General features: G+C 39.2%; 1 protein-coding gene and 1 long non-coding RNA gene across 3 annotated transcripts in view; one reads left to right on the top strand and one right to left on the bottom strand.

Annotated features, from left to right (window-relative positions):
* CYP7B1 (cytochrome P450 family 7 subfamily B member 1) overlaps nucleotides 1-24770 on the bottom strand; it is a 124888-nt gene that overhangs the window by 31293 nt on the left and 68825 nt on the right. The window lies entirely within an intron of this gene.
* On the top strand, nucleotides 12143-16469 carry LOC110484736 (uncharacterized). Its single transcript, XR_002467802.3, has 3 exons — nucleotides 12143-12217; nucleotides 13174-13363; nucleotides 16442-16469. It is a non-coding gene; the product is annotated as an uncharacterized LOC110484736 (long non-coding RNA).

Here is a 24770-nt window from a genome sequence, read left to right as displayed (position 1 = left end):
GGAAGCACAGAAGCACGTGGCGACCTGCAAGCAATTTCCCTCCTCTCCCCCATAAGCTTCAGATGTCAGACATTTCACAAATTGTATTTCAGAATTAACAGTCAGGACATATTCTGCTCAAAAATGTATTGAAGAATTCGAATGTATAGTCTCAACAGTTGGATGAACACAAAAATACCCCAGGTAGCTTATTTAGTTCACTTATTTGTAAATAAACACGAAGTTGATAAAATGAGAGAAGGTAACTAATTTTGTCAGTAAGGCACATATCACAGGAAAATAGCATTTGAATACCGTACTTAGGTGAACGTTTCAACAGCTTAAAAGTCTGTAAAATGAACATAGCATTAGTAGGTCTTCTTCTCTTTCAAAGATTATTCAATTATTCATATTTTCTTTCCAGATTCTTAATTTCTCTCTTTTCCATCCAGTGCTACAAGTCTATTGCACATGTTAAGAGAAATGGTCTTGTAAAGGGATTTGCCACAAACATTAATTCTCTCCTGCTTCATCTCCTGCCACCAACCTAGATTAACTTCTCAGTTTCTCCATCTGAACTGATTTTACTTCTCTCAGAAGAAACTGAAGGTTGTTCTATTTCAGCAGAAAGCATGCTGCAATCTGCACTCTGTATCTTTGGCCTTTCACTAGCTGCAACAAGTCTCTCCTCTTTTTCCCCTTCCTAGTGCTTCTGCATTCTTTATTCTTCTTCCAAAATTTCTTTTCCATTTCACTTGTACCCTTCCCTCCTTCTCTCACCCTGAGCTCTGCTCCAACTCTGCCCCTGCCCTCAAGAGCATATGGGTCTTTTTCAAATCAGACTTTCTCATCGTTCACATTGGATAAGTCCTATCCCTGCCTTAACAAGCTGCCACAATTAGAGAGCCACAAATCCAATTACTTGTATTTTCCTAGGTCTGTGTAGTGATACTTTTCACATAAATGTATGTATGAGCAGCACCTTTCTATAATTCATACTGCGCACTATGAAACTGCAATCTGACAGACTCTTGGGTCTGAAGTGAGTGGATATGAAAAGTGCAGTCTTTTACTAAGCAATCTTTGGTAGGACTAGACTGAAACTAGATCTCTCATTATGAGGGGAATTCTGAAGTATCTTAAAACATTTTTATTTTTAAATTTTTTAAAAAAAAAAAACCTTAAATATATTTCCCACAAAACAGCTGCTCCTCAATTTTATTTAGCAAATACCAAAATGAAGCCAGGCACAGCCTTCTCAGCTTGCCCACAGCTTTTCCTAGGACGCTGAAAGGACTTAACAACAGGGGTGGTGGTGCCCTGTCCTCCTCAGGCGGATCTGCAGAGCAGCTTGCAGCCACCCTCAGCCACACAGGCTCTGCGAGCGTGGGTCGTGTGTCTCACAGGCAATCTCTGCCCGACCTCCCCCTGGGGTGCTCTCATCTGCTTTTCCCTCTCCTGAGCCTAAAACTCTGCTAAGCCCATAACAGATTTAATATGTATTAATTTAGGAGCATCAGTGCATTGCCTGAAAACAATGGTTTGATGCTTGGAAAATATATTCCTTTAATTGGTCTGTGGCTGCCCTTCTTAAATATTTATATAAACTCTATTGTGTTCAAGGGCATAAGGGTTAAACCTAAATGAAGCTTCTGGCCTTGTATTTGTGTGAGTTCTCTCAAATGTAATTCCTGTTGGTTTTAGGCAAACTAACTATTTCCAGTTTTAGGTAAATCAAGAAATTTTCATTCTGCAGCCAAAGAAAGTAAGATATTACTAACTGAAGATCATAAGATGGAACTGTAACTGCAACACTGTGGGTCTGAACATGTTTTAAATCCCTCTAATATGAAAAAAGGAGTAGAAAGCATAAATAAAATTCCCAATTTTTTTAATTAAAGTGAGCAAATGTCAACTTGGGGAGTGTAATCAGAGACACTAGAATTTCAAATGAATATTTATTGCATTTGTTTCCTCATTTGTTTCCTGCACAAAATAATATTTAGGTTACAAAGGATCATCTTTCTGAAGAATCCAAGATGGTTATATATGAAAATATATTATCCTTTTTTTTTTTTTTTCAAAACCAGATACTATCCTACTGAGTAATTTCATAGAATAATGGAGTCATTTAGGTTGGAAACGACCTTTAAGATCATCACGTCCAGCCATTGCCCTAGCACTTACCAGTACATCACTAAATCATGTCTCCAAGTATCCCTTCTACACAAGTATTTCGAGGGACTGGGACTTGATCACTTTCCTGGGCAGCCTGTTCCAATGCTTGATCATCCTTTTGATGAAGAAACTTTCCTGACATCCAACCTGTGCCTCCCTGTGTGCAACTTAAGGCCATTTCCTCTTGTCCTACCTACTGGTACTCAGGAAAATAGACTGACCCACTTTCAGGGAGTTGTAGAAGGTCACTCTTAAGCCTCCTTTTCTCCACCTCAGCTCCTTCAGCCACTCCTCATAGGACCTGTGCTCCAGAACCTTCACCTTCTTCCTTCTCCTTCTCTGGGCATGCTCCAGTGCCTCCATGTCTTTCCTGCAAACTAAATACTAGAGCCCAAAACTCAGCCAACCCATGATGAAAAATATTGTAAACACCAGTGTTGGAACCAGGTATTGGTCTGCTTGCTCTTCCTATTTCCCCCCATCATTCCCTGCAAATAGAGAACACTACTTGTGCAACTGATCCTTTAGCCAATTTTCCCCAGACCCTGAAGTGTCTCTTGACTGCCCTCAGACTTCTTGTGGGGAATTTCAGACTGCCACCTGGAAAATTAATAAGGGATGATAATCTGAAAGCCATAACAGGGTGGTAAGGTTTCTCCTCACATCTTTAAGCTGGATCCAGGAGGCAGCAGACTTCCCAAATAGGTGTGACCAATTTGCATGTTGGGCCTTCTGTTCCCATCAGAAGAGTTTCCTATGACAAAGACCCATCTTCTTGCTTTCTGGAAGAGGCTTTGAGGATGTGGTCTTACTTAACCCTGGCAACACCTCCACGCTAGATGAGCCCTCGCCCTCACTATTGTCCAGCTACTCTCACAGAGCCTCACCCCTGTTACGCAGGGCACCTGGGGAGGTGGGGCAGTCACACGGGTGATGCTCCTGCTGCACTGGGCAGGAATTTGTCCCCATTGCTCCCTGTCCTGTAAGTCACTGTGTTTAGTACAGTCACTATGTTCAGAGAGGAGAGGGAATCCTCCACATCTCATGGGCTGTTGGCTGTTGGGCCTGTCTCAGGGAAGACAGGTTGAGATTCCAGGAGTCAGTCTGTCTGTCTGTCTATCATACTTCCTGATGCTCCTCAACCTGCTCACCACTTTCATCAACCTGCTCATTGCTCTCATTTAACTTTGAAATTTTATTAATGCAGTGTTCAATATTTTTCAACCAGCTACTTCAACTGAGTACCATTACAATTGTTTTGGAACCCCACATAATTAAATGCTGATTCCCAAACAGCAGATGAGGCATCTGTCTATACACAGGACACAAAATTCACAGAAGTGTCAAAACTTCATGAAATCTTAAAAATTCAAAACATTCCTGTTGAAGAGATAATGAGCTTTACAGATTCTAATGAAAAGAATGTAGATACAGACAAAGAAGGAGACTAAGATTTAGAACACCTCATCCATGTTAATCCATGGATACAAACTCAGGACTACAGACTGGTTTCAAGACTGGCTGCACAGCACTCATCTAGCACAGAAGTCTGTAGGTGTGGGTGTTTTGAGTTTGATAGTCCATTCAAGGATGGACTCTCATGTGTCTTGCTATGTGACCTAGGAGCCAGACCATCAGCACCCCACACTGTGTCATATGACTGGTGTTGAATAGAAAAAACAGCACGGATTTCTTCCTAGGAAGGACCTCAATATTGTTTGCCAGAAGACAGGTGGATCTGCAAGAAATCTGGAAATCATCCAGCTCAGGTTTTCAGTAAAGCTAATATGAGATGCTGGGTCTTCTGGATGCATTGGGCATCAGACCCTGCTGGGATGAGCCACCTCTGACTGATAATAGATGCAGCACACAATGTTATTCTTATCTGTATGCCTGAATCCCAAAGCATGCATTCCCATTGTCCCAGTGTTTAAATATTTGCAATTTTGTCAGATCCTGCAATTTTTGTTTGTTCCAACTGAAAGCTATTTTGTGTTAAAAGTACAATGTAAAAACATCCTTTATTCCAAAGGATAAGTGGGTATCAACAGCATCATAAACTGCTGTTGCAAATGGACTCACTGAAGTCAATACTAAACTGAATACTCAGACTGATTGTGGAAAGATTTGATACGCTGTGCTGCACCAAGAAGTCAGACATAGCATAAGTCCCGAATTTCATAATCTACATGCTATTCCACTGCTCATAAACAACTGGTGAGATCATAGGGGTGATAAGGAGTGCATCAAAGGCATGGCCAAAGGATGCACTGACCATGCTGAATTTTGTATTGAGGGCAGGCAGAAATCCTAAACACTAAGTTTTCCTAGCTATAGCTGTACTCTGGTTATAAACTTGAGTTCTCTACCACCAATAACTGTTCCATATATATGCTGTATTATGTATCTTTGCCATTTTTCAATTATGAAAAAATTACAAGAAAATGAAAATTAGAAACAAAAGGTTACCAGTAAAAATTTCTAACATTTCAATTCCAACTACTTGCATCATTCTGATACAATGTAGCCTTCTGTTAATGATGCATCTGTCATTTTATTGACACCCCTAAACAGCTTTATTCTCTTTTCTAATTAAGAGACAAAGCTGATTATGTCAATCTATGAACTGGCATCTGAGTGCTTTTGTTAAAATGTAGGAAGCAATGAATATGACTATTGTTATGCTAAAACAAAAAACTTGGGAATTTTTACTGGAAAACCCAAGATAGCAAAATATATAATGGCTAAATTAGAACAGATTCTTCATATTCATGCAGACACACATGTGATTGTATTACATAATTAAATGAAGATACTGTGTGAAAAATTAATTCCCAGTAATAGAAAACATAAAGCAAGTGATACATAATATGCCTGACTAAAATATGTGAGGAGAAATCATCAGATCATAAAATATCAAACAAATAAATGACAGACTAAGCTATCAATCCTCAAGAAAAAATTAAGTTATTAAATAATCCAAAATGCTTGCATGTCAGGGCATGATTTCAGCTCCATCCTGTTGCTAAATCAGAGATACCTACTCAGTAGGCTCTTTTAAGGCAATACTGTGGATGGGATGAAATACTTACCATTGTAGGTAGGTCTTTGTGTTTGGGTTGTCACAAGTAAGACTCTGGAACAATCTCCCATACATCAGCATGAATTGCTGCAATCTCTCCTAACCTAAAAAGGCCAGGGAGAAGACAGCAACAGGGAAATCCCACAGAGTCAGATGATCTTCAATATTTTGGGATGTTAGCAGTTTTCAGACTCAAAGATAACACAAAACAATTTTCCCCTCAGTTTTGATTAAACGCAGTAGACAGAGGTTATGTGTCTCTTCTGGCAGCAGTACATCTTCAAGACCACTACTGATGTTAAGCTCCTGGCAGGAAAGCACTGAATCCTTTCCAAGGAACTCAATTGATTCCACGTTTGCAGTTCCTGCTGATGGTACTGGGTGTCCTGAGGACAGAGCTTAAAGTACTGCAATCTGACACAGCTCTCCTGGCATCAACTGAGCTAAAAGAATTTACACCCTGAAGATTTAGTCTTCAGCTGCTGACTGTGTCAACCAGTGTTCACATACATCCAACAAACATACATCTTTTCTCTTTTTCTTTAAAAAATTTCTGTTCTAAATTACCAGCAAAAGCCAAGACATTATAAGCTAAGACTTTACAAGCTATTGTATCAATGGCATTAACTTTAGTTGTAGCTTCTGCGCTCCCTCACATGCACCCCACACCTGTGGTTGCAAACTACCATTCTTCTGCCATTTGCTCATCAAGGGATCACAGACTTTTGTCTCAGATAAACTACAGGGAGTGAATAGAGCGTCCATGTCTACTTTGACCTTCATGGAGGTTTAGTTCACGGGGCAAGGTAGTTCCTCACACTTCTGCTAAAATAGATCTGCAAATACAAACTACAGCCTTTGCACTGTGCATGTACAGGTTAAGATTATGTCTCCAGATAATTTATGGAGATGCCCATTACTTATAAGACCAATGGTCTTGCTGAGTACTTAAAAATATCACTTTACTTCTGTTGCACATCATGAAATACCCAGCTGACTGAAAACAAAATTTTGGGAATGGTTTTAAGGAATTATTAAAAGGGATCATAATTTTTCCTCTGCTGCAGTATCTCCTCTAACAGTGCACTCAATAACCTGTTGTGACTAATCAGTTTGGTAAATTTCCATTTTGACTACCCACTATTAAAGCTGGGCTGTTCACTGTTCAGTGAGAGAAAGGGAAGGTTTGGCTTGAAAAGGTTGTCTTTTAAGAATATCATGGCCTTCTTTTAAGCCACAAATACTTTGTTCACATTTAAGTAGCAAGATTGAGATATTTAAATAAGAGTTTGGAAACAAATTACACTCTCAATTTCAGCTTCCATCACATATAGGATCATTCAGAGGTGACTGACAACAACATCAAATCATCCCAGCACAAAATGCAAATATCTGGAGTTAGGATTATTGATTGCTGCTATTTGTTCTTAATATTATTTAGAATTTTCATCTTAAAATAACAAAAAAGGAAGTAAGTGGATTGAATCACAGCCCCATGTTTTCTCATAAGCTGGGGGATGTTTTTAGTTTATAGGAGCAAGTAAATAAAACCCAAATTAAAATCATGAGCTGGACTCAATGGTATAAATCCACATAGCAGTATTAACTTAAATACTGCTATTGCTAGGCCAGGTAGTACTTGGTAGAGATAATATCTCATTAACACTGATACACTAACAAAATTTACATTGGTGGTCACAGAATATGAACACCTGCACATGTGTAGGACTTACAAACCAGTCATTAACAGATGAGATTCCCAGGGAAAAGAGACTCTATATAATCTGAAGAGCTCTCAAAAAATGCCTTTGAAAATGAGATTAATAAAATCAAACCCTACCACTCCACCTGTTCATGGCCCAGCCACAAAATTCCTCTTGTCTGTGCTGGGATCAGTTCTGACCACAGCCAGCCACTGGACCTCTGCCAGCCACAGCAGAAGCCCGGGTCTTCCAGCAGAACAGGCATCACAGCCACTTCTGTGCTTTTCCCTTTCTTGTCCCCAGCCTCCCCCATCACCCCCCTCCCAACAGCTCCTCTGGATGGGCCAGAGGACATGGCCAAAGGAAGGGAAGTGCAGCCAAGACTTTGCTGTGCCCCAGCAGCCCCTCTCTGCTGTTGCAGGGTCACTGGCAGCCAGAATGATTTAGAGCAGCCTTCAGGCTATTCTAACTTACAGTGAGGGACTTGACTGACTCATTGCTGCTCCAGGACTGTGGGAACATAAAGCTACCTTAAAGCCATTTCAGTCATCCCTCTTCTGAGCTGTGCTATTTTATCCTTGCCTGTGACTGAAAAAAAAACCCTGAGAGAGCAGGTTGTTTACACATCTTGCAGCTGCAGCAAGTGGTCGTTTCCTTTGCCTTTCTTCTGCCTTTATTTGTTGGGGGGTTTTTTTGTGTCTCTTTTGGCTTTTTAGACAGCTCTGGTAGTGTTCATAGCCCTGCACTCCATCTGAGATGGTGATTTATGGCAGTCTCTGCTCTATTGATTGGTCTTCCAAAGCTGAGGTTCCCGTCAGCTGCAAGGCTGTGGGAAGGCATGCTGTGCTGGAGTTTGCTGTCTGCAACCAGGACAAGCAACATTCTTGAGGTTCCCATGAGTGCCATGCCCATCAAGAATAATTTTGTAATTTAGCATCTTAATTTTTACAGAATCAAATGCTAGTGACAAGCTCAACTGAAGAGAGATCAACTGTTTCATTTCATTGCTTATCAGCTTTGCTTACATTTTAACTCTGATGGTACTTTGGATTAAATTTCTGCATCCATAATCTGTTTTGTTATGCACAGAAAATATCAAATTACATTTACTCTACTAATTCCTGTAGCACTCATGCACTTATATATACCTTCCATATTCTCTTTCTTTTTATATTTGCCATTTCAATTTAATGCTCTTCATTGCAAATTTTCACACTTACCTCTTTGTCCTTTTCTTCTATAATACCTTTATTAAATCAAATCTTTTTATAAAAAAATACTTCCATTTTTTAATATTATTGCTTCTTCTCTATCACAATCTAGATTTAACATTTCATTGAGCAGACAGTTTTAATTTTCCATTTCTCCAACAGTTCTTTCATTAGACTATTTCTTAAGTATTTCATTTTATTTTTCTCTTCTGTAATTTGCTTTCAACCAGCCTAATGGACTTGTCTCTTTTGTAATTTGCTTTTATTCCCTGTTACTGTCCTTCTGACTTCTCTTTGTTGCTTAGCGCTGACAAGTGTTCTTCCCCATCCCTTGTGAGTGACAGTGACAGCATTTGAGTGGAAGCTGGCAGATTTAGGAACAGTAAGTATCTGTCTGAAAAGATTTTATTTGGTTTTATTTTTATTTTGACTGTAAAATCAGACCTCTTGAATCCTAGAGCACCAGGGGGCATTGTTTCATTTAGAAAATAAAAACTGTCATGATAGCTATTAATTTCCCAACAAGTCCACTGCAATACCAAACAGAGCCAAAGGAAAAAAAAATTGAGCTATTAAGGCAAATGTAGCAACCAAGAAGGGTTACATGTCAAGTGTTTCAGTGCTTAAAAATGGGTATTATTCTGGAAAGCTACTCTACAGTGAATCAGAAGTGTTGTACCCCTGACCTCCAGGCCTCTATGCCTCAATGTTCAACTATAGCATAGAGGAGGAAATAAGGAATTGGAAGTTACACTGACAGCTCCTGAGCGGAAACATGAATTTAACCAACAGTGGAAAATATTGACTGGACTATCTAGAAGGAGCAGGCAGTGACAGCCAAGGGAAATTACATATAAATGTAAAGAAAGTGCCTGAACTGCCATTAAAATGAATGGAAATGTAAAGCAACAGGAGAAAGTGGAATGTCCCACAGGTCCAGCAGCTACATTTTTGTGAAATAATTAATAGGCTGAATTTCATAACAAATTGCAGGGTAATAACAAACATAAGTACAGCTTCACAGTTGACTAAACTCACAATAGCAACAGGCAACCCTATTACCACTACTGAAACAATCCTGTTTGCCAAAGAAAAAGAGAAAAACAAGGCAGCAAAACTCTCTATAATTATGAGGGAAATCATCTATGTAACAACTTAACTAATGCCCAGAAGCTGAATGACTCACAGCATTAAGAAAATTAGAAAGGGTGCTCAGCAGTATTACATAATTCAGGACACGTACATTAGAATACCAGTCTTACCATGCCAGCAATAAATTTAGGCACTATGCAGTACAGGGCTCCAAACCCTGCAGATCACAAGCAAATGCTTAATTCAAACCACAGAGAAGAACTAAGTGTGTAGCTACACACAGATTATGGATCTACATGTCTAAAGATGGATTTTTGTTATTTGGATGAGAGGCATTGTTTGTTTGTGGGGTTTTGTTTTGTTTTGTTTAGGGGGGGAGTTGTTATTAGTTTTAGTATTATTTTCATGTGATTTGATGCTTGCGTGGCTTCAAGAGCTCCTGCTCTAAGTGTGTTTATAAGGAAAATTACATGAAATGAAGCCCCCTCTGAATTGTCTGCTGCAGGTGACGACCTCCTGATGGACCTGATGGACAACACTCTCTGAAACATGAACTCTGCTCACACTGCTCAATCTTGCTACAGGTCTCGGTTCAAATCATCTTGACTCAAGCCCAAGGCCAGGCCACATGCAGACCAGAAATACGAACTAAGAACAAGCTTGATGCCATTTACCTAACCCGCTAATTTCCAAATGAGTAAATTTGGCTAAAAAATTACCCCTTTTTTAATTTGGGCCCCATTCATACCAAGAAGACTCACAGAGGCCCTTGAGCAATACCTGCTGAAACCCACAGGAGCTCCTGCAAGTTCATATTTCTCCTAGGAAGATGCAGAACCCAGGAGAGATACTGTGCGTGCCCCAAGGTGAAGTCAGCTGGAAGGCAGCAGAAATCAGATATCAAGTTCAAATTTGTACAGCAAAGTTTTTATAGAACAACTATTTAATAAATCTCCATTCCTTTATGCTGTCTTCAGCTTCTGAGCCCCTGCTGCTCTGCATCCCAGCAACAGGGCACCACCTGGCACATAGTGCTGCTCCTCCAAACAGCATATTGATTGTCCATAAAAATGAGAATCACGTGTCAGAACTTCCTGGTTTGCTGTAGAGACTTCTAAAGATTGGAGAAATATACATCTATGCATATATAAATACAAATAAAACAATAACCAATACATCAAACATAAAAACGTCCTTTTATCCCTCTATATGTCAGGATTTAAAGGTTTTTTCCACTAGTTGCAACAGATCCATTGTTTCCTTTTTTTTATTAATAACACTCATGTTGACCCTTCTCCTTTATAATGAATAAACAAAAAAGCATACATTCATATTACAAATAACACATTATTACATACACCTATATTGAGCTAATTAAATTCCTGCCATTTCCTTACTATCAGTGGTGTATTTTACCTACTTGTACATTATTGTTTTACTGTGGCAACTCATATGTCTTTAAATACTCATTTTCTTGTTACATTATAAGCAACCTGTTGGTGTCTAATTGAATACCAGATAAGTATTTTAATCTTAAGCTTCTACTGCCATCTATAATATTAGGAAAATATTGTATGTAAGTCATAACAATATACCCAATTGGTTAAGAGTTTACAGTCCTTCAAGAAAACATTCAGCAAAACATCTTGCAGTAACTCTGTATAATTTCCCATATATATTACCAACAATATCTTTTATTTATTTTCTTGTACATTAGCATTTAAAAATTAAGTGTTTATGTTTATTGTTTACTTCACTGAGATTTGTTTTGGAAATAATATGGCTGAGTTTGAAATCCAACATTTACAACTAATAAAACTCCATGTTCTGTGAATGCTTACCTTTGGAGCTAATGTATTCAAAACACAGGTTAAAGCTCAAAAGCAGGTGGACATAATAGTATCATTAACCCATCATCTAGATATAAATCCACACGTGAAATTAGGAAGCCTTTGGAAGTATTTTATATGCAAAGCCTTTGAATACATTTAGGGTAAGTCTTAACATTTCTATCTGAAACACCTTTTAGGATATTTAGAGAAAGATCTTCTGTGAGCAGATCTGGAGTTTTAAGAAATGCTCTGAAATCTTAACCTAGGCAACTCTCAAGGGCTGCAGTTATGTTACATCTGTCGTGTGCTAGCCTGCAATGATAAAAAGGATGTTATTGTTCATTTCAATTTAATGTGTGGATAATACTGTCCCTAGGCACCAAATTTCTATCAAGGAGGTTAGATTATTGTAATATCTACATCATTAATTGCATTATCAATTTTCTTACTTTTTAAACATTTGCTTTTGGTTAGAGAAGATTATTGTACTGTTTCTGAAAATGTCTTTACAATTATCTTTCACTGCAGCAGGCAACAAGGAAATGGATATTAATCATATAAGACTTTCTCAAATTGCTGGGATTATTTCCTTTTTAATTACAGGTGGCATCGACAGTTTGTGCAAGAAATGTGGCAAAATACCTATAGCTTCTGTAATATGCTTTTTTGCACTGAAATCAGTCTGCTTTCTTATTTACATAAAATATTCCAGTCTGCCTTGGAAAGGCTCTTCAGCCTTCAATACTATCTGTGGGAAGTTTCACCACAGAAAACAAACATCAGCCATCAGTTCAAATCTGTCTTGCAGCCAGTGAATCAGGGATGTCTTCATAGGGGCTTTAAACCAGTTGTGCTCCCAGACAACACTGAATAATGCCAGCATCTCATTTTCAAGATGTAACTGACACATTAAAGGCCCGTGATCCTTAATTAGAAGCACTTATTGACTCAAAAATGAAGCTGATAATCCCACTAAAATGCCTGTTTTCTAACCACCAGAATATCCTTGGCCCACCAGAGACATGCTTGCACTGGCTCTCTCCACGGTGTGCCTGCAACACCCTGTCTCAGCATCCCATCTCCACTGTGTGAGAGCACAGCAGACATTCCCAGCCAGCCAATTGAGCTCAGCTGCCTGAGGTGAGTTCCTGGACAGGGAAAAAGGTAAAAGCAGAGGAAGAAGGGAGAACAGAATCAAGAACGAAACAGAAGAATGTTGAGCTGAAAAAGATAGGAACAGATTTAGAAGTCACACAAAGACTTTAGAAGACAGAAAACAAGAGTAAGAAAAATGCTGAACTTCAGTGAACAAGGCAGCAGTATCTTAAACCAGGTTGGTCCTGGCCTTGTAGATTTTTAAGAGCTGGCCTTTACATAGAGTCTGGCAGGGTGACCATGGAAACTAATGAAGAAATTAAGTTTGAAGTGCTAACCATGCAGCAAAATCCATCAATGGAATGTTTAAAATTATAAAAATACTACTCATAGGCCAGAAAACCTGAGTCTCTGATTCACAGAAAGTGCAAGAGGCAAAAGGCATGTGTTTTTGCATACTTCTCCTTCCATGCACTCCTTGGCACACACCTGCTGCTGGCCCTAGAGCCAACAAGAAATCCAGCTCTGGGAGCTGGCAGTCTCACCTTGACTATTTTTTTCTTTAAACATAAAGTGGCAAACACAAAATATTAATAAAACACATTTGGGGAGTAGAGGAAGGAAGCTAGAAGCAGACACAAGAGAATACAGTCTTCATATGTACTCCCAGACCAAGATTGTTCATTCTGTATTTATACATTATGTAAAATCTACTTGTGATAAGAAGTTAGTAGATAAGAAAACACAAATAGATAAGAAAACACAAGCTAATATAAGCTTTTTTGCAACTAGTGAAGCAGAGGTCTCATCTTGCAGCCATGGTGCTGAAACTGTACTGCTTTCACGTGTGTGCCTACTGCACTGCTCACAGTATGATTATTTCCACAAACTCATTCCTATCTAGCTTTTTACTTCATCAGTTCAAGTTTTGATTGAAGTTTTAACCCTATTTGAGCCTTACACATGGAATTTAATTTACCCAATTCTTCTCTTTCTTTCAGGTTTTTGTATTCCTGGACAGTTTCCGTGCAATTACTTGCATGTTCATCTTAAACCTAAGCAATTGTGGGTTATATAAGGACTCTTCTACCTAGTACCATCTTTTGGTTCAATTAGCACCAACATGGAGCCCTCCCACTGCTCAAATCTGCACCACCTCGAAGAACAACTCTCCACAACTGATCTCAGAAGGTACAGCAAGGTTTCACTCATGCAAACCTGCTTTAATTTTCTCAGAAAATGTCTGTCTCTCTCAGCCTAGGCTGAACCTTCTGATTCTTGCAGGTGACACCATCTGCAGCTGTTCTAAAAAAGTTTATGAGGCAGAATTCCCACTGAACAGTCTTTATTTTCTTAGGTCATCTCCTTCAGCTATCTCCTGAGTCAAATCCTGTAGGTAAGGCTTGTTTTCACTAATTCAGATCTTCAATAATGTGCTTTCTTCAAGCAGACAAAGAGAATAGATAAAATATTGCTACAAAGGAAAGGCGAGCTATAGGAGGAAGGATGATGGGGATTGAGCAACGTACAGTTAAAAGCAGTAAGGCACATGAAAAGGTGTATGGCTCATACTTTCAAATGAACTTGAAAGATTATACAGAAAGAGAAATTGCAAAGAAAGCATCTTTACATGAAGTATCAGATAGGTGAACTGTAAGATTGTGCAGTGGATCCATTTCACAAGGCCACTCTAATAAAAAGCAAGATCCTGGTCAGAATTACTCCGAAGTATCTATCCAAAACAGTTTGTACACTATTAAATGTGCTAGCTGGAATTTAAATTCAAAGCCTACATCTCTTTCACAGTTACTATGGAAGCGCCTACCCTCTGTATATTTCAGATCTACAGTCTTAGACTTGGCCTTCTTTGCATATTAGATTATAACAAAATGTTGTCACTTCCCAAAAATATCTCTAAAGACTGACCTTTCCCTTCTTTCATACATCAAGTAATCTCATCAAGTGGCCATGTCAACTTGCCCCTCACAGCCACTGGACATGGTTTACAAGGGGGTGCTTCTTCATTCTGAGCACCCCTGAGGTGGGATGTTCTGGTGGGAAGAAGGCTACGCCTTCTTTTTAGATTTCTTCTCTCCCCTGTGTTAGGTGCAAACTTAGCTTCTCCACTAATACTCTTTTATGACTTTCCTGTATTCTTGTGGAAAACAGAGTTTTCAACTAAAGCTTCAATCTTCCAGCAGTACCATCCCTCACTGCTCAGGTGTCCCTTTCTTGTTACACTGCCAGCAGTTGAGAGTAGACTGCTCCATGCTCCCAAGGCCCAGGATGGTTACACCTCAGAGAACACTGGGGATACTCTCACTTGGGCCACTCCATATATTTCATTTTATACAGCTAGACAGAGCCCAACTAAGATCAATCTGCTGTTGATTTCTACATAAGGTTTTATTTTCTTGGCTGATAATGGTCAAAAATTTTAGTGACATATTGGCTGTCATTGCCAAGACAAAATTAATTTGCAGCTTATTTTTATCTAACAAATGAATATATATCCATAAACCCACCACCACAGAATGGAGGTGACCCTTCATGGCAGATGCACAGGACAATGTCCTTTATGTGAACACTTAGTAAGGCTCTCATGAAGAGACCTCCCTCTGTTGAACGTGATAGTTGTGAATAACTGATACCAAGCAGTTCTCTGGAGTAACAAAGGACTCTGGGGCTGTCTGCATCATTTGTCACAAACTTTGTAGGTACGTAAACAAAAATGAATTTCACATACCCATAATTTTATCTGTTCACATTACAGTTGCGTCTGTCCCTGGATTACACATCAAAGAAAATGTCTTTGCTGAGGATAGGACCATACAATTCCATAAGGCATGTAACCTAACATCTTTTCCATTATGGTGCAAACCAGACTTCTGTAGTGTTCATAACATTGATCGAACACTTTCAAAGACTACCAAATGTTTTTTTTTTTTAAAAAGATAACTTGGTTATTCTTATCTAGAAAAAAGCAAAAAATTGCAAATTGTTTGGAAACAGTAGACCTAAAAATTCACTGGAAGTTAGTAAAAGGAAACACAGAAGCTATAATATTTCAATATCCCCAATGGCTATTTACAGGAGAAATATCTAAACACTTAAGAGCATATATAAACCTTTATGAAACAGGTAGCTCTTTGTAGGAGTACACAGGACATAGTAAAGGGAGTTAGATAACATGTTACTCAAAATAGACCAGAGCTAAATATGCCGGCTCTGCTCACTTTCCAAACTTTTTTTTTAAATGCTGACCAAGCTCAGCTAGGCAAGACCTGCTTAGTGCAGTCATTTTCACATTCCCACTGAACATATCAGCTCTGACAATATATTTTTTTAATCTTAACAGCAGAAAGTAATACATAATTCCCTCTAACTCAGCCAAGAAAAAAAAAATCAAACGTAAGAAATTAAAAACGCAGATACAGTATTAGACAAAATTGCACCAAATTTTACAATGGTCTGATGTTTCTGATATTTTTATCTTAACACATCAAGGGTGATAGAAGCTTCTTTTTGCTGTCAAAGTGATCAAAGAGAGGTTGAAAAGGAATCTATAAACAGATGCTGCCCAGTGACAAACCTTAAAGAACAAGACTGTGGGGCCAGATGTTTGAGTGACCTTCGGACTACAGAACATGTTGGCATGGTGTTGATTTAGATAGCTGTTGGCAGGGGCTTTCGATCCAGCAGCTGAAAAAAAAAATCTAAATTATGGAAATATTTTTTCTCATCTTTCCCCTAACTATAAAAACTGAAACTACTGGTCAGTGGGGCTGATGCCTGTCAAAGAAGTTGAATTCACCACACAACCCTGCCAGTAGGTATCACATCAAAAAGGAGTTAGCTGAATGAACAAGAACATCTTCAGGCTGTGCCATTTTGCATCCCCCTCAACTTTCAACAGCTGTTTCTTGAGTGAATACAGATGCAGAATAATTATATGAAATGTTTTACATTTTCAATATACTACATCATGTAAATATGTAATCTATGATTACCTATGGGTGATATAATATAAACCACCATCAAGAAAGGGTTTGGGATGTGGAACAGGAAATAGAATAATTAATCAATAATGCTGGTTTTCCTAAATTATGTTCTTCATACATGCTATATTTGTAGAATTAAAATGATATTACAAAAAAATCCCCACAAACCCCAACAAAGTAACAACAACAAATGCAGAGATAATTGATCACATACATTTTTTGTCAAATACTAGAAGACACTGGAAATTATTATTACATGTAATTTCAGCTGTGCTGCAATTTTCTGGATCTGTCTCAGCAAGCACTTCCATTTTTTAATCCGATTGAAGAAATTTGTCATGTACTAGGAAATACAAAAGGAAAAGAGAAAATCATCAATCCAAAATTCCAGCAGATACTCAAGTCTGAGCCACTGCACATCACTAGAACAAATGGAGAAAGCAGAAAAAGTCTTGCTTTGTAACATTAAATGTGATTGAAGACTGTACAGTTCTTCTTACGCTTTTAGACGTTTTGTCACTTTACCTGGAGAAATATACACTGCTTATTCTGAATTGCTGCTGATGTCCAGCACTTGTCAAAACCGCTATCTGTCAAGCACTTCACAAAGTGTTGCAAAATGACAGATCAGGATGTCTGAATAGATGGAGCCCCAGGAAAAACAGAACAGATAGAAAATTCATGACTCTAAACTACATCAAAGCGACTTCTGTCAACATCATGTCAAAAGAAGGAAAAAAAGAACTGTTCATTTTAGAGGGTTTTTTTCATTATATAAACACTTTTTTCACGTATGAGCTAAGTGTAAGGAAAAATTAACTTGGTGTACAGTATGATCATTTGAATGTGCCAAAAATACTCTTTAAATAATCCAGGAATAAGGAAACTTCTAACAGTAGATACTGTCTGGCAGTTAAAACCAATGACATCCAAAAGAAATGCATGAAGAATCTATCAGCTTAAAATAGGACAAACCATCTGGCTCCAAAGAAATAAAAGTATTCTGCTATGCATGTTTGTTGGGTTCACAGAATCCTACAACTGGATTAATTTTGTATTTCCTCTCCAATCAGTTGTGATCATCTCTACTTAGTCTGTCAATTGTACAATCCCAATTCACTGTTATATTGCAGACAGCAGATTTAGTAATATCAAAACAATACTGTAATTTAAAAAAGGAGAACCATCAGCATAATCAGACCTCTCATTATAGAATATTTTAAATCATTCCTCAAATGTTCCAGAAAATAAGCAGGTTATGATACATGACTATATACATTTAAATTATACATAATCAAATTTTGAGAAAGACTCACATGCAGAATATTAGGAGTACTGCAGAGCTAGAGATGCTTTCTGTCTCACATACCTTTCACCATAGGCCCCTGCCATCAGTACTAACCTCAGTGAAGGTTACTAACTATTGACCTCTAGAAATCAAGAAGCTAAATGACCCTGTACAATGGGCTCAGTGGCTTTTAGAGCACTGGGAAATACAAAGAACATACACTCATCAACTTGAGAAACAGAAAGTGGTGCTTCGTGCATGATCAAGTGAGCAAAGTACAGAACTTGCAGCAGTTTGGAAATCTGCACTGTCCTCCTTTACTGTCTCAGTGTCATCTTTGCTTGCCAGTTTGGTTTGTGGAGACGCATGGAACGGGACGGGTTGGAAGGGACGTTTCAAAGGCTGTCTGGTCCAAGCCTCCATCCCATGCAGGGACATCATTCTTCCATCTATTTTTTCAAAGAACCTATAAAGCTAGTGGTTCTGACATGAGTGACAGCTGATCCAGAAACTGGCACTTGCTCACTGGCACAAATATTCTCCAATTTTCCTTGGAGAAGATGCCCTTTAACCACTGGCCAGTGAAGTTTCAAAACATTTGCAAGATATAAATGAGCATGAAGAGGAATAGCACCTTCTGGTTCAGGAAGGTGCTTTAGGACATCTTGTTGAATGTGTACATGTCTGGGAATTGCGATCTATTAACGCTGGAGTACAGTGGAAGGCACGTCTGCTGCTTACTGTATGCAAAACTCAATACATCTTGCTTCCTACTTATGAAAAGATGTTTATTACCTGTAACTGTACAGAGGTGTGTGCTTCACAGCAGCAGTGATTGGTAATAAGCCTCCTTTTCTCATTTACATTGATAGCAAGCATTAGTGAAGATATATGCATTTCATTTCATGGTTCAGAAAGAACAAAGTATATGTATATGTGATAGCAGTGGGTGGTTAATGAAATGGTCTGACAAACATAAGCTAATACATAATCATACCAGAATGTGGACTGGAACACCTGTTCCTGCTTCACAGGCTTACAATTCTTAAAGAAAAGTTACTATTTTCAAGAACTGAAATCACTACTATTTAGACATCAATATGCTCTGAGGAAATTTTAGTCATTTTTTTGCAAACACTAAAGGGGGGAATTTTAATGATATCAAATCTCTTTTGCTTGTGTCCTAAGAGTAATGAAAACTTCACACATGCATGAAGCTCCAGTAATTATTTTAAACTGCCTTCTGTTGTCCCCCTGAGGAACACGGTGGTATTTGTTTGATGCAGTTTAATTAGTGTCAGGGTAATTAATGCTATGCTATCTACATGAGATCAAACCCCTTTCTTTGTAACACTCTGGTAACTAAGAACTAAGAAAAGGAAGTGGTTTGAAAATGTGGAAGTTTGGTAGGCTAGATTCAGAAACAAATCAAAATGCTCAAATCTGCATTTATGTACCCAAAATATTAAACACATCCAGCCAAGTCAGAACTTACAAGTGTGAGATTGGGATCATAATGCATTAGAACGGTGCTGTAAGACAGGAGACCCACTGCTACCCATGTAAGTGAAATGCTTTTTCTATGGATGTAATCAAATTAAGTGAAACATTCATGGACACTATGCACCTTGTAAGGAGTTTAAATCCTTTAATAATGAAATTATATACTTTTGCACAACCAGATCACCATAGTTATTTATAAGCAGCATGTGGTGCTACCATGTGCTGATATATTTTCCTAAATAAAAGCATCATTTGAGTTTAATGAATGAATGTGATTCTGCTTTAATGCCTGAATAAAATTTGCATTTAATTGAATGTTCAGCCTACACTTCAAAATAGTGTCCTATGCAAAAAGGACCAAGGAGCCACCAGAGTGCAGAAGTTGGAACATACAGAAGAAATTCCAGACACACACACTGCAAACACTACATAAATCCTTTTTAACTGTTTCTTTGGTAATAAGGAACTGCAGTATAAATCTCACAACACACAAACTCGGGGTGATTACAGGCTTAAGGATATAGCTCCAGTTATTTTGACTGAATAATTTGTTGTATCCTAGAGGATATTCTGTTTTTTCTAATAAAGAGAGGAATAAAAAGGGAAGGAAGGAAGGAAGGAAGGAAGGAAGGAAGGAAGGAAGGAAGGAAGGAAGGAAGGAAGGAAGGAAGGAAGGAAGGAAGGAAGGAAGGAAGGAAGGAAGGAAGGAAGGAAGGAAGGAAGGAAGGAAGGAAGGAAGAGAGGGAGGGAGAGAGGGAGGGAGGGAGGGAGCTTCTGAATTTTTAAGAATAGGAAAAAAAAGTTAGAGCCACACACATAGTCTGGAAAGCATATTTTATGCAATAATATGGAGTTTCTGTAGGGCTTCTTGCAGAAAAGAAAACACTGATTTGAAGACAAACAAAGTGGCTTGGTCTTTAACATGTATGTCCTGAGGGTGCAAATAATAAAAGCTCTGTTCAGAACTTGCAAATGTTCTACCAAAAAGCACAAGCAGGAGCCCTACAGCAGTCTGCAGATTGTGTTGGTATCCATTACCATAAAATTCATGTTTGTCTTTATCACAAGAGATTTCACCAGCTAATGACGGTGGCACAGCAGGGTCTGAGGGTTTGTGCAACACGCTGCTTTTGAGGTTGTCCATGACCCAACATACCCACGGATCAGCTGATCAGCAAAATATACCCCTTCCTCTTTTCAGTCCTGCTTCCTGCAACTTGGTTGTTTATCAATTAAAGCCATAAATACAAATTACTTTAATAAGGCAGGTGACATAGTAAAGCAACCTACTGAAAGTTTTCCATAAGAAGCACATGCAAAGTTCAACAACTGTGAAAGAACTATTAAAAAGGACACACAAACAAGTGACCTTGACTGACAAGCGCACTTCATCCCAGCAATAAACAGCGGCGGGGCTGATAAGTGTTCATTGGCGCAGAGAGTAATTACCTATCTGTCAGCGTTGCTGGTGTGTGCGAAATAGTATAAATGAAACATACATAATGTACAGCAATAATATCGGGCATGCAGAACCTAATGCATTATCATCATTCTCAGGGCTCAGGTTTATGTGGCTGCCACCACTGAGTAAATGCCTTCTAGCCATGATAATTTCATTCTAATCTCTGTTCCATATTATAATTTTCATAGCTAAAAGATACTGAGGAGCAATACGTTTCAATCAAGGGCTAAATAGAACACAACCTGTAACTGGGTATTTTATACACCTATATATATTTTTTTCTTTAAAAAAAAAATTTAGTCAATTTATGAATAGACTGAAATAAGCTGTAAATTTATGGATGACAAACTCTGTCTGTAGCAATGTCACAATGTCTGGAGACAGGCTTTACATATCCTCTACAAGGGATGCCATCTTTGTCTATCATATCTCACAAAAGATTCCAACCCTCTGGAAGAATAAAGGTTTCCACACCACTCCCTAGCACGTTATCAAACAAGGTTAAGACTTAAATGAATGAAAAAGGGTCCTATTGAGTTACAAATAATAATAAAACAAGCTGTTAAACAATTTATGCAATTATTTTAAATGCTGTTTAAAATTTTCATTTTATTACATAACCTCCACAGCTAAACCACAACTGTGATGCACAAATACTCCTGCTTCCTCCTAAATATCTATTTTACAATAAAGCTTTCATGTATTTTGAAATTATTTGGGGGAGCCTTATGAAGAAAAAGCACAGTGATTTAAAGGTATGCTCAGCTCCCCCTTCCCTCCTCTCCCCTCCCCATCTCATGAGGAAAAGGGAAAGAGAACATCACTCACCGCTTTATCAAAATCCATTTGACTGCATGTTAGTACTGGGGGAAAAGTGCAGTGAAACGTGCTGGAGCCCCTGTGGCACCAGCTGGAGCTTGTGTGGCACTAGTGGCCCTACCCTTACAAACTGTTGCACTGCCAGCCTCCTTCCCTTACTCCCTAAAGCCAGAGGGATGCAGACACCTGACATTCCATGCTCAAGAAGCCTCAAAATGGGGCTAGAGCTGTGTAGTGTGCTCCATCCAGCTGCATCCCAGGGGACAAAATGGTGCTCCTGGGGAGCACTTTAGGGTGAGGGTGACTCCCCAGGGCAGAGGTGGGGTGCTGGGAGCAACCCTGTGCAGTCTAGAGGGGAAGGAGGGAGATGGGTGCTCAAGTCAGGGGCAGACCCCAGGGTCTCACCATGGCCCCCATCCCAGTGGGCTCTCACCCCACCTCTGGAGTGATTTCCACACATCTACTCTTGCCCTGGCCAGCCCCCACATGTGCTGGTACTCACTACACCAACACCTGTCCTCATTAGATAAGCGACGCATGTCTGGGAAGATAGACAAATGTGAGAGCTCAATTAAAACGAGCAGGGGTGGGAGGTTTATGCAAACCTTCACTTCAATTTCCATTAGCAGCCCGTCTCATCATTTGCTTTTTTGACCTTCCACCTGCGAGAAACTCAACTCTCTGCCGAGGCTCACCCAGACCCAGCCCTGGTTTGCCAAGCCTTCCAGCAGTGTCCATAGTGGCAGGCAGAGCCTCTTTTGGAAAGCAGCCACCTTCAGCATCAGATTTCATGAGCAACCTCTTTGACAAACATTGATGAAGCTTCAAGTGGTACAGAAACCTGAAAGCCGGCATGTTTTGCCTAGATGTGAGTTTCACTAGAGAAATTTCACATGGTTCTAAATATAACTCAACAGCAGTATTTATTTTATTTAAATGTCTCAGAACATTGCATTTGACAGAAGACAACAGACTGGAAAATTGCTTATACAAAATGCAAGAGGTAGTTGCAGTATTTTCTGGCATGTGGTATTGCTTTGCACTTCGCTGACATCCGTATGGCTGCAGCCACCCCTCACCTTGTCCCATCACCCTCTCACTCTCTGCTTTCTGACATGAGTCTTTCGACCATCATATTTCAATATCCAGGACTCAGGAGATCAGCAGACACGGGGCAGCATTTGGGCTTCTGAAAGTTGTACTTTTACCATATGCTGATGGCCCAAAGTCAGGAGGGGTGAAACTCTCTACTGAAATCAGTGTTTGAGCCAAGGATGGACTTATCAGAAATATATCATGAACTCAGACCATAAACATAATGCTGGTGATCTACCTTATAAATTTAACAACATGTTACCAATACAGAAATATTACACATTTCTTGTGAAGTCAAAAACAAAAACAAAAAGGTCTAAATCAGCTTTCCATGTCCAACATACGCTAATAAAATCATGGCCCAAAACACTGCTCCTCCTGGATTTACAATCAGGATGAGTTTTAGAAAAAGAAGAATTTAGAAACAAAGGAAATTTTTTGTCTGTTTGCAACAAAATAATACAGTTTCTTTTTTTCTCTGAGAAATGAGGTGAAAATGAAAATGCTTTTTAACCTAGCTCAGCATGCTGAAGTGAGCAAAATAAACCTGGAGCTACTCTGTCCCACTTTCCCATCTGCAAAGCCAAAACAGCATCCTAACTGGAATACAAACCCCCCTTTGCAATGCTTGCTGACATCCAGACGGTATACAAAATTTAGTGCCTTGCTCCCGAGTACTGCTTGCAGGTGCAATAAAAAGGAAATACAGCATGGTTACAGGCAGACAGAGGCAGGGTCTCCAGGAGCCACCACCCCAGCAGAGCACTCTTCTTTGCAGATTGTGTATCAACCCCGTGAGCAATCAAATCAGTCAGAAAGCAAAACCACCCAGGGCTCAATATACTCTGACCCAGGCTGCTGTAGTCTCTCTCCCCTTGACTGTCCTGTACTCCTCCTTTGTTTCTTTTTGAATTCTGCTAGATGGGGCACTGTTCAAACATGATGTGCATACCCCTGTAGTAGCTGGTGCCTAAAGGATAAAAGGCTTATTACACTTTCAGCTAAAGTTGTTAATCCCCTAACAAGCTGAAACAGCATATGCCATAGTCTCGGAGGCTGGGGTTGGAAGGGCCATCATCACCTACACGGGAAGTTGTTGCTACAGTGGCAAGCAGCATGCTTCCTTTGGGCCCTCTGAGATACAAGGCAAACAAACAAACCCAAGGAATGACAGTTTAAATCTCAAATTAAAGACACCTTGTTTTATTGAGTATAAAATTGGGAAGTATCAGAATTAAAGACGTCCAGTGTTAGTGCATTCTTTTCACTTTGTTTTTACGTTAGGATCCTGCCATCACCTGTAGGCTTGTTTTCTTCTTCCACAGCCTCAGTGTATCATAGTAATAGATATTTTTCAGGGAGCAAATTAAGACTATGCAGTAAATGAGAGTGTTTTCAGCAACGGTCCTGCCTCTAAACGGCTCTCAGGGCCAGAGATTTTCCAGCAACAGAAAGCTAAAAGAAATTGTGTTAGGGAACTGGAGAGAAGCATGGTGTGGCCAAAGGCAATGAATGGCACACCAAAAACACCTGCACTTCATGCTCTCCCAGAATTCTTATGTCATTTGTGGCAATGCTATTAAATTCAAATTTTGGCAGACATTTTAACAATCTGTCTCATTCACTGGATGCAGAATTTGTGACACCTGGAGTTTGAACTTAAGGAGGTTTAAGGCACTAAACAATGGGCATAGGTATAAAAGGGTTTGAAGCTGCAGTAGTCCAGCAGGAAAACATGGTCTGCAGCTGATGAAGGAGCCTAGGAACCAATTAGGAGGTGTTCTGCTGTCATCCTTGCTCCACCAAATAAAAGTGAGTTACTCAAAACTATCTCAGTTTCCCCATCTGTAAAACAGGACTAATAAAACTCCTCCATCTCCCATAGGAATCATAAGGATTAATTAATTTCACATTTAATGATCTCTAAAATACTCTACTGAAAAGTATGAAAAAACCTCTGCTGAGTCTGGGTTTGTTTCAGTTGCTAATGCAGTGAGGCATGTTTCCATGAAGTTCTTAAATCATCCTCACCTCCTCTATTACAAACCAACCAATTACCTGAAAATAGAAATCAGAAGCCTATCATGTGGCAATAAAAAGCTCATTATTGCTTTGCATCTAACCTTCAGGACTATCTGTCTTGAATTGAAGAGAGTCAGGAGGGCCCTGGGAGGCTCACAATGCCCTTTGACCTGTTAGCCCTACCTTTAACATGACATGAAAAGGGATGCAGCACCCAGGAGCTGATGGTGTATTTTAGCAATGGTAACTTTCAAGCCCGGACAGGTACAGCTGTTAAGGTACTCTGTATCCTTACTGGAAAGGGATACCGAGATTTAGGCTGGTTCTTTATATTTAAAATGGAATACTCAAACTGCAGGGTATTTTTCTATCAAGGTAAAAAGAAATATTCTTAGCTGTCCCATTCCC

This window comes from Lonchura striata, chromosome 1 (assembly GCF_046129695.1).
Source record: "Lonchura striata isolate bLonStr1 chromosome 1, bLonStr1.mat, whole genome shotgun sequence".
Lineage (NCBI taxonomy): Eukaryota > Metazoa > Chordata > Aves > Passeriformes > Estrildidae > Lonchura > Lonchura striata.
Note: the sequence above shows the minus strand (reverse complement) of the source record. Positions and strands in the feature narration are given on the sequence as shown.